We start from the raw sequence: 10,598 nt of genomic DNA, 5'->3' as shown, positions 1-10,598 counted from the left end.
GTGATCTTGTGCAAAAAGCCGCTCCCAAGCTCCAGCTGGAAGTGTAAAAAGAACCAGGCTGGATAAAAAAAAGAACCGGGCTGGATCAAAAAAGAACCGGGCGACCCGTTAAAATTGCTTCGCCGAGGTCCTGGAAGCCTAACACGGCGTGATCTTGTGCAAAAAGCCGCTCCCGAGCTCCAGCTGGAAGTGTAAAAAGAACCAGGCTGGATAAAAAAAAGAACCGGGCTGGATCAAAAAAGAACCGGGCGACCCGTTAAAATTGCTTAGCCGAGGTCCTGGAAGCCTAACACGGCGTGATCTTGTCCAAAAAGCCGCTCCAGAGCTCCAGCTGGAAGTGTAAAAAGAACCGGGCTGGATAAAAAAAGAACCGGGCTGGATAAAAAAAAGAACCGGGCGACCCGTTAAAATTGCTTAGCCGAGGTCCTGGAAGCCTAACACGGCGTGATCTTGTGCAAAAAGCCGCTCCCAAGCTCCAGCTGGAAGTGTAAAAAGAACCAGGCTGGATAAAAAAAAGAACCGGGCTGGATCAAAAAAGAACCGGGCGACCCGTTAAAATTGCTTCGCCGAGGTCCTGGAAGCCTAACACGGCGTGATCTTGTGCAAAAAGCCGCTCCCGAGCTCCAGCTGGAAGTGTAAAAAGAACCAGGCTGGATAAAAAAAAGAACCGGGCTGGATCAAAAAAGAACCGGGCGACCCGTTAAAATTGCTTAGCCGAGGTCCTGGAAGCCTAACACGGCGTGATCTTGTGCAAAAAGCCGCTCCCGAGCTCCAGCTGGAAGTGTAAAAAGAACCAGGCTGGATAAAAAAAAGAACCGGGCTGGATCAAAAAAGAACCGGGCGACCCGTTAAAATTGCTTAGCCGAGGTCCTGGAAGCCTAACACGGCGTGATCTTGTGCAAAAAGCCGCTCCCGAGCTCCAGCTGGAAGTGTAAAAAGAACCAGGCTGGATAAAAAAAGAACCGGGCTGGATCAAAAAAGAACCGGGCGACCCGTTAAAATTGCTTAGCCGAGGTCCTGGAAGCCTAACCCGGCGTGATCTTGCCCGAAATTCGGCCTCTATACTTCCATTTTAGGTACCAGGCGCTCATAGTGTGTTGGTCCCACTAGTCAGTGTACTGGTCCCACTCGCTAGTGTACTGGTCCCCCTAGTCAGTGTACTCATCCAGTTACCCCCCGTTTTCCAAAACACCATCGGCACGTATAAGGGGGGGACTCCTGAGAGAGATGAGGTATATGGCAGCGCAACACCAATCCGCTCCGCGCTGGTTCCCATGTCGGCTACGGATGAATAAAACCAGCCTGTCCCCCCTGGAGCTCACGAGACACGGAATTTTTTCTAAGTGCCAACGGCTCTTCCGAGCAAACGTGTCCGCTCCGGCTGGTTCCCCCGTCGGCCTCGAATGACGAAAAATGCCGGTCTCCGCCCGGAGCTCATGACAAACGAAAAATTTTCTAAGTGCCAACGGCACTTGCGAGCGAATGTGTCCGCTCGGCGCTGGTTCCCGGGTCGAACCCGGAAGACGAAAAACGCCGGTCTCCGCCCGGAGCTCATGACAAACGAAAAATTTTCTAAGTGCCAACGGCACTAGCGAGCGAATGTGTCCGCTCGGCGCTGGTTCCCGGGTCGAACCCGGAAGACGAAAAACGCCGCTCTCCGCCCGGAGCTCATGACAAACGAAAAATTTTCTAAGTGCCAACGGCACTAGCGAGCGAATGTGTCCGCTCGGCGCTGGTTCCCGGGTCGAACCCGGAAGACGAAAAACGCCGCTCTCCGCCCGGAGCTCATGACAAACGAAAAATTTTCTAAGTGCCAACGGCACTAGCGAGCGAATGTGTCCGCTCGGCGCTGGTTCCCGGGTCGAACCCGGAAGACGAAAAACGCCGGTCTCCGCCCGGAGCTCATGACAAACGAAAAATTTTCTAAGTGCCAACGGCACTTGCGAGCGAATGTGTCCGCTCGGCGCTGGTTCCCGGGTCGAACCCGGAAGACGAAAAACGCCGGTCTCCGCCCGGAGCTCATGACAAACGAAAAATTTTCTAAGTGCCAACGGCACTAGCGAGCGAATGTGTCCGCTCGGCGCTGGTTCCCGGGTCGAACCCGGAAGACGAAAAACGCCGGTCTCCGCCCGGAGCTCATGACAAACGAAAAATTTTCTAAGTGCCAACGGCACTAGCGAGCGAATGTGTCCACTCGGCGCTGGTTCCCGGGTCGAACCCGGAAGACGAAAAACGCCGGTCCTCGCCCGGAGCTCATGACAAACGAAAAATTTTCTAAGTGCCAACGGCACTAGCGAGCGAATGTGTCCGCTCGGCGCTGGTTCCCGGGTCGAACCCGGAAGACGAAAAACGCCGGTCCTCGCCCGGAGCTCATGACAAACGAAAAATTTTCTAAGTGCCAACGGCACTAGCGAGCGAATGTGTCCGCTCGGCGCTGGTTCCCGGGTCGGACCCGGAAGACGAAAAACGCCGGTCCTCGCCTGGAGGTCCCAGCAAAATCGGCGAAAAAACGACTAAGTGTCAACTTTCGAAAAAACGGCTAAGTGTCGACTTTCGAAAAAACGGCTAAGTGTCAACTTTCGAAAAAACGGCTAAGTGTCAACTTTCGAAAAAACGACTAAGTGCCCACGGCTCTGCGGGGCTTGTGAGTCCGCCCCGCGCCGGTTCGGCGGTCGGCCTCAAAAAGCAAAAAATCAGCCTCTCTCCCTGGAGCTCACCAAAAATTTGTCGAAATTTTTCTAAGTTCTCCTCGAGGTACCAGGGGGTGAGGTACCCGGGCTAAGGTGCAGTACCTTTTTTGGTCTTCAGGTGCGCCAGAGTACAATGAAATGGTCCCAGTAGTCAGTGTACTCATCGACTTTCCCCCCGTTTTCCAAAGCACCTCGTTTACGAGTATGGAGGAGATGGTGCTGGTCTCCCCACGGCGTCGGACACGCCGTCCTCGACAGCACAAGGTCGGATAGAAGACCTGGAAAGCGCCGTGGCACGCGCTGGAGGTGGGCACTTTGGCGAAAAAACGACTAAGTGTCAACTTTCGAAAAAACGACTAAGTGTCAACTTTCGAAAAAACGGCTAAGTGTCAACTTTCGAAAAAACGACTAAGTGTCACCTCTCTGAAAAAATGGCAAAGTGTCGCCTCTCTGAAAATTTTCTAAGTGCCCACGGCTCTGCGGGCTCGTGCATCCGAGCCGCGCCGGTTCTGCAACCGGCCTAGAATGACGAAAAATAACGGTCTCCTCCTGGAGCTCACAGCCAATTGTGGCGAAAAAGTGGCAAAGTGCCCACGGCTCTGCGGGCTCGTGCATCCGACCCGCGCCGGTTCTGCAGCCGGCCTAGAATGACGAAAAATAACGGTCTCCTCCTGGAGCTCACAGCCAACTTGGCAAAAAGTTTCTAAGTGCCCACGGCCCTGCCGAGCTTTGGCGTCCGCCCAGCGCCGGTTCCGCAGTCGGCCTCGAATGACGAAAAATAACGGTCTCCTCCTGGAGCTCACAGCCAACTTGGCAAAAAGTTTCTAAGTGCCCACGGCCCTGCCGAGCTTTGGCGTCCGCTCAGCGCCGGTTCCGCAGTCGGCCTCGAATGACGAAAAATAACGGTCTCCTCCTGGAGCTCACAGCCAACTTGGCAAAAAGTTTCTAAGTGCCCACGGCCCTGCCGAGCTTTGGCGTCCGCCCAGCGCCGGTTCCGCAGTCGGCCTCGAATGACGAAAAATAACGGTCTCCTCCTGGAGCTCACAGCCAACTTGGCAAAAAGTTTCTAAGTGCCCACGGCCCTGCCGAGCTTTGACGTCCGCCCAGCGCCGGTTCCGCAGTCGGCCTCGAATGACGAAAAATAACGGTCTCCTCCTGGAGCTCACAGCCAACTTGGCAAAAAGTTTCTAAGTGCCCACGGCCCTGCCGAGCTTTGGCGTCCGCCCAGCGCCGGTTCCGCAGTCGGCCTCGAATGACGAAAAATAACGGTCTCCTCCTGGAGCTCACAGCCAACTTGGCAAAAAGTTTCTAAGTGCCCACGGCCCTGCCGAGCTTTGGCGTCCGCCCAGCGCCGGTTCCGCAGTCGGCCTCGAATGACGAAAAATAACGGTCTCCTCCTGGAGCTCACAGCCAACTTGGCAAAAAGTTTCTAAGTGCCCACGGCCCTGCCGAGCTTTGGCATCCGCCCAGCGCCGGTTCCGCAGTCGGCCTCGAATGACGAAAAATAACGGTCTCCTCCTGGAGCTCACAGCCAACTTGGCAAAAAGTTTCTAAGTGCCCACGGCCCTGCCGAGCTTTGGCGTCCGCCCAGCGCCGGTTCCGCAGTCGGCCTCGAATGACGAAAAATAACGGTCTCCTCCTGGAGCTCACAGCCAACTTGGCAAAAAGTTTCTAAGTGCCCACGGCCCTGCCGAGCTTTGGCGTCCGCCCAGCGCCGGTTCCGCAGTCGGCCTCGAATGACGAAAAATAACGGTCTCCTCCTGGAGCTCACAGCCAACTTGGCAAAAAGTTTCTAAGTGCCCACGGCCCTGCCGAGCTTTGGCGTCCGCCCAGCGCCGGTTCCGCAGTCGGCCTCGAATGACGAAAAATAACGGTCTCCTCCTGGAGCTCACAGCCAACTTGGCAAAAAGTTTCTAAGTGCCCACGGCCCTGCCGAGCTTTGGCGTCCGCCCAGCGCCGGTTCCGCAGTCGGCCTCGAATGACGAAAAATAACGGTCTCCTCCTGGAGCTCACAGCCAACTTGGCAAAAAGTTTCTAAGTGCCCACGGCCCTGCCGAGCTTTGGCGTCCGCCCAGCGCCGGTTCCGCAGTCGGCCTCGAATGACGAAAAATAACGGTCTCCTCCTGGAGCTCACAGCCAACTTGGCAAAAAGTTTCTAAGTGTCACATCTCTGAAAAAACGGCTAAGTGTCGACTTTCGAAAAAACGGCAAAGTGTCACATCTCTGAAAAAACGGCTAAGTGTCGACTTTCGAAAAAACGGCTAAGTGTCAACTTTCGAAAAAACGGCTAAGTGTCGCCTCTCTGAAAAAACGGCAAAGTGTCAACTTTCGAAAAAACGACAGAGTGTCGCCTCTCTGAAAAAACGACTAAGTGTCGACTCTGAGAAAATGGCAAAGTGCCCACGGCTCTGCGGGCTCGTGCATCCGACCCGCGCCGGTTCCCCAGCCGGCCTGAAATAAGGCAAAACCAGCCTCTCCGCCTGGAGCTCAGAGCCAACTTGGCGAATATTTTCTAAGTGCCCACGGCTCTGCGTGGCTACGGCGTCTGCCCAGCGCCGGTTCCTGGGTCGAACCCCGAGGACGAGGAATGCCGGTCTCCGCCTGGAGGTCCCAGCTTAATCGGCGAAAATTTTCTAAGTGCCCACGGCTCTGCCGGGCTCGTGCATCCGACCCGCGCCGGTTCCCCAGCCGGCCTGAAATAAGGCAAAACCAGGCTCTCCCCCTGGAGCTCAGAGCCAATTGTGGCGAAAAAACGACTAAGTGTCAACTTTCGAAAAAACGACTAAGTGTCAACTTTCCAAAAAAACGGCTAAGTGTCGACTTTCGAAAAAACGGCTAAGTGTCAACTTTCGAAAAAACGACTAAGTGTCGCCTCTGAAAAAACGACTAAGTGTCGCCTCTCTGAAAAAACGACTAAGTGCCCACGGCTCTGCGGGGCTTGTGAGTCCGCCCCGCGCCGGTTCGGCGGTCGGCCTCAAAAAGCGAAAAATCAGCCTCTCTCCCTGGAGCTCACCAAAAATTTGTCGAAATTTTTCTAAGTTCTCCTCGAGGTACCAGGGGGTGAGGTACCCGGGCTAAGGTGCAGTACCTTTTTTGGTCTTCAGGTGCGCCAGAGTACAATGAAATGGTCCCAGTAGTCAGTGTACTCATCGACTTTCCCCCCGTTTTCCAAAGCACCCCGTTTACGAGTATGGAGGAGATGGTGCTGGTCTCCCCACGGCGTCGGACACGCCGTCCTCGACAGCACAAGGTCGGATAGAAGACCTGAAAAGCGCCGTGGCACGCGCTGGAGGTGTCACTGTGGCGAAAAAGTGACTAAGTGTCAACTTTCGAAAAAACGGCTAAGTGTCAACTTTCGAAAAAACGGCTAAGTGTCAACTTTCGAAAAAACGGCTAAGTGTCAACTTTCGAAAAAACGACTAAGTGTCGCCTCTCTGAAAAAACGGCAAAGTGTCAACTTTCGAAAAAACGACTAAGTGTCAACTTTCGAAAAAACGACTAAGTGTCACCTCTCTGAAAAAATGGCAAAGTGTCAACTGCGAATGTGGTGGTGCATGGAAGGAAGTGGAGGACGGCCGCCTCCTTAAACACAGGCCGAAGAGGAGCGTCAGGGCCGGCTCCTTAAACACGGACCGAGTGTCGCCCTTAACACAGACCAAGCGGAGGACGGCCGCCTCCCTAAATACAGGCCGAACCGGAGCGCGAGGGCCGCTCCTTAAACACGGACCGAGTGTCGCCCTTAACACAGACCAAGGGGAGGACGGCCGCCTCCTTAAACACAGGCCGGAGAGGAGCGTCAGGGCCAGGCTCCTCAAACATGGACCGAGTGTCGCCCTTAACACAGACCAAGGGGAGGACGGCCGCCTCCTTAAACACAGGCCGGAGAGGAGCGTCAGGGCCAGGCTCCTCAAACATGGACCGAGTGTCGCCCTTAACACAGACCAAGGGGAGGACGGCCGCCTCCTTAAACACAGGCCGGAGAGGAGCGTCAGGGCCAGGCTCCTCAAACATGGACCGAGTGTCGCCCTTAACACGGACCAAGGGGAGGACGGCCGCCTCCTTAAACACAGGCCGGAGAGGAGCGTCAGGGCCAGGCTCCTCAAACATGGACCGAGTGTCGCCCTTAACACGGACCAAGGGGAGGACGGCCGCCTCCTTAAACACAGGCCGGAGAGGAGCGTCAGGGCCAGGCTCCTCAAACATGGACCGAGTGTCGCCCTTAACACGGACCAAGGGGAGGACGGCCGCCTCCTTAAACACAGGCCGGAGAGGAGCGTCAGGGCCAGGCTCCTCAAACATGGACCGAGTGTCGCCCTTAACACGGACCAAGGGGAGGACGGCCGCCTCCTGAAACACAGGCCGGAGAGGAGCGTCAGGGCCAGGCTCCTCAAACATGGACCGAGTGTCGCCCTTAACACGGACCAAGGGGAGGACGGCCGCCTCCTTAAACACAGGCCGGAGAGGAGCGTCAGGGCCAGGCTCCTCAAACATGGACCGAGTGTCGCCCTTAACACGGACCAAGGGGAGGACGGCCGCCTCCTTAAACACAGGCCGGAGAGGAGCGTCAGGGCCAGGCTCCTCAAACATGGACAGAGTGTCGCCCTTAACACAGACCAAGCGGAGGACGGCCGCCTCCCTAAATACAGGCCGAACCGGAGCGCGAGTGTCGCTCCTTAAACACGGACCGAGTGGAGGACGGCCGCCTCCTTAAACACAGGCCGAACAAAATGACACAAAGTGTCAACTGCGAATGTTGTCCATCCAAGGAAGGAGCGTGATGCCCGGCCGGCTCCTTAAACACAGGCCGAGAGTCGCCCCGGACGGTCCGCCTCGCGGCGCCCGTCTGCTCGGATAAAATGACACAAAGTGTCAACTACGAATGTTGTCCATCCAAGGAGGGAGCGTGATGCCCGGCCGGCTCCGAAAACACAGGCCGAGAGTCGCCCCGGACGGTCCGCCTCGCGGCGCCCGTCTGCTCGGATAAAATGACACAAAGTGTCAACTGCGAATGTTGTCCATCCAAGGAAGGAGCGTGATGCCCGGCCGGCTCCTTAAACACAGGCCGAGAGTCGCCCCGGACGGTCCGCCTCGCGGCGCCCGCCCGCTCGGATAAAATGACACAAAGTGTCAACTACGAATGTTGTCCATCCAAGGAAGGAGCGTGATGCCCGGCCGGCTCCTTAAACACAGGCCGAGAGTCGCCCCGGACGGTCGCCTCGCGGCGCCCGTCTGCTCGGATAAAATGACACAAAGTGTCAACTACGAATGTTGTCCATCCAAGGAGGGAGCGTGATGCCCGGCCGGCTCCGAAAACACAGGCCGAGAGTCGCCCCGGACGGTCCGCCTCGCGGCGCCCGTCTGCTCGGATAAAATGACACAAAGTGTCAACTGCGAATGTTGTCCATCCAAGGAAGGAGCGTGATGCCCGGCCGGCTCCTTAAACACAGGCCGAGAGTCGCCCCGGACGGTCCGCCTCGCGGCGCCCGCCCGCTCGGATAAAATGACACAAAGTGTCAACTACGAATGTTGTCCATCCAAGGAGGGAGCGTGAGGCCCGGCCGGCTCCGAAAACACAGGCCGAGAGTCGCCCCGGACGGTCCGCCTCTCGAGGCGCCCGCCCGCTCGGATAAAATGACACAAAGTGTCAACTACGAATGTTGTCCATCCAAGGAGGGAGCGTGATGCCCGGCCGGCTCCGAAAACACAGGCCGAGAGTCGCCCCGGACGGTCCGCCTCGCGGCGCCCGTCTGCTCGGATAAAATGACACAAAGTGTCAACTACGAATGTTGTCCATCCAAGGAGGGAGCGTGAGGCCCGGCCGGCTCCGAAAACACAGGCCGAGAGTCGCCCCGGACGGTCCGCCTCTCGAGGCGCCCGCCCGCTCGGATAAAATGACACAAAGTGTCAACTACGAATGTTGTCCATCCAAGGAGGGAGCGTGATGCCCGGCCGGCTCCGAAAACACAGGCCGAGAGTCGCCCCGGACGGTCCGCCTCGCGGCGCCCGCCCGCTCGGATAAAATGACACAAAGTGTCAACTACGAATGTTGTCCATCCAAGGAGGGAGCGTGAGGCCCGGCCGGCTCCGAAAACACAGGCCGAGAGTCGCCCCGGACGGTCCGCCTCTCGAGGCGCCCGCCCGCTCGGATAAAATGACACAAAGTGTCAACTACGAATGTTGTCCATCCAAGGAGGGAGCGTGATGCCCGGCCGGCTCCGAAAACACAGGCCGAGAGTCGCCCCGGACGGTCCGCCTCGCGGCGCCCGCCCGCTCGGATAAAATGACACAAAGTGTCAACTACGAATGTTGTCCATCCAAGGAGGGAGCGTGAGGCCCGGCCGGCTCCGAAAACACAGGCCGAGAGTCGCCCCGGACGGTCCGCCTCTCGAGGCGCCCGCCCGCTCGGATAAAATGACACAAAGTGTCAACTACGAATGTTGTCCATCCAAGGAGGGAGCGTGATGCCCGGCCGGCTCCGAAAACACAGGCCGAGATTCGACCCCGGACGGGCCGTCTTCTCCCGGCGCCCGCCCGCGTACGCCCCCCATCCCCGGTCGCCCGTCTGCTCCCGGCGGGCCTCCGAGTACCCCCTCACCCAACTGACCGACTGGCACTCATGACCCGCCTTGGTAGGGCCCCCATCGGCCTCGGCTCGTCCGACGTCGGGTGGACGGTTCCTACCCACTGCGGGTCGCACTCTAGCGCCCCGGCCGCCGCGTGAGCGTGCGCTCCCCGCGCCGCCCCGCAGGCCCCGGCGCGACCGTACTGCGGCGAGACCGAGACGACCCGGTTCATCCATCCCACCTAGCCACGATCCACGGAGGCCGAGCGAGCGGCTGAGTGTCGGGCGCCGCGCGTGCGAGCGTCCGCCGGCCGCGCCGGTCCTTCCGCGAATGTCGTTTCTCAAACCCTCCGGCTTGATAGCGGCGGCACCACGGGAAGCCGTCCACACACACCGTCCGACCTCTATCCGAAAAGCCTTCCCGACCAACCGCGGTCGCGGGGGCGTCTGTCGCTCCGCATCGGGGGGGCGTATGGCTTCCGCGCTACGCGCTGCGGGCTCGGGGGGGCCGCAACGGCTGAGTCTGACTCGGCCGGGGCGCAGCTTCCCTCCCGGCAGTCAGCAATAGTGCCGATCGCGCCTGCCACCAGCCCCCTCCCCGACGGGTTCGTCGGCGCCGGCTGGCCGCCGTCCGCCTTCGTTCCCCGAGGGTTCCCAACCAGCGCCGATCCAACTCCGCATCCTGGCCGCACGCAGTGCGTGCCTCGCGCGGGTAAGTCGCCGGCGCAGCGCCGCAGCTCCCGACCCCCGCGTACGGGAATAGTTGAGGGCCTCAGCGGGCCGCACCGACCGAGTCCGACTCGGGCCGGGGCGCAGATTCCCGCTTGGGTGACCGAACGTTCTCTGCTCGGGCCGGAGGGCCGACGCCCGTCCCCCCCCCCGTCGTCCCCCACGGACCGCCTCCGAGGCCACTTCGCACGGCTCATCCTCGGCTCCCTACCAATGCTTAATCGATGGGGCCGCCCGGCCGGATTCGCGCCACCCTGTCCACCGCGAGTCTCCCCAGACTAACCCGAGTTACCGCCCAGCTCGCCTAACCTTGCACTCGCTCTGCCAAACGGTCGTGTAGTCGGCGGGCCGTCCTACGGGTCGCCCTCCCTCCCCAAACGCGCGGCGGGATAGCGGCAAGGCGGCGGCGGCGGCCAGCGGCGTCGGGGCGCTCGCACCGGAGAAGAGGCGTCTTACGAGGCCGGGCGCAGCTCCCTCTCGTTTACTTGCTGAGTAGCGGCGCTCGAAGGTTCCGCGGCGAGCGCGGCTCATCCCATTGAATGTCCCTGCACCAGGCTCCATCGAAGGGCCGCCCGGCCGGATTCGCACCCCCCTGTCCACCGCGAAGTCCCCTCGAC

The sequence above is a fragment of the Syngnathus leptorhynchus genome, unplaced genomic scaffold (genome assembly GCF_054491065.1).
Source record: "Syngnathus leptorhynchus isolate UIUO unplaced genomic scaffold, UIUO_Slep HiC_scaffold_134, whole genome shotgun sequence".
Taxonomy (NCBI): domain Eukaryota; kingdom Metazoa; phylum Chordata; class Actinopteri; order Syngnathiformes; family Syngnathidae; genus Syngnathus; species Syngnathus leptorhynchus.
The sequence above is the reverse complement of the archived record's forward strand: the minus strand, read 5'-3'. Positions refer to the sequence as shown.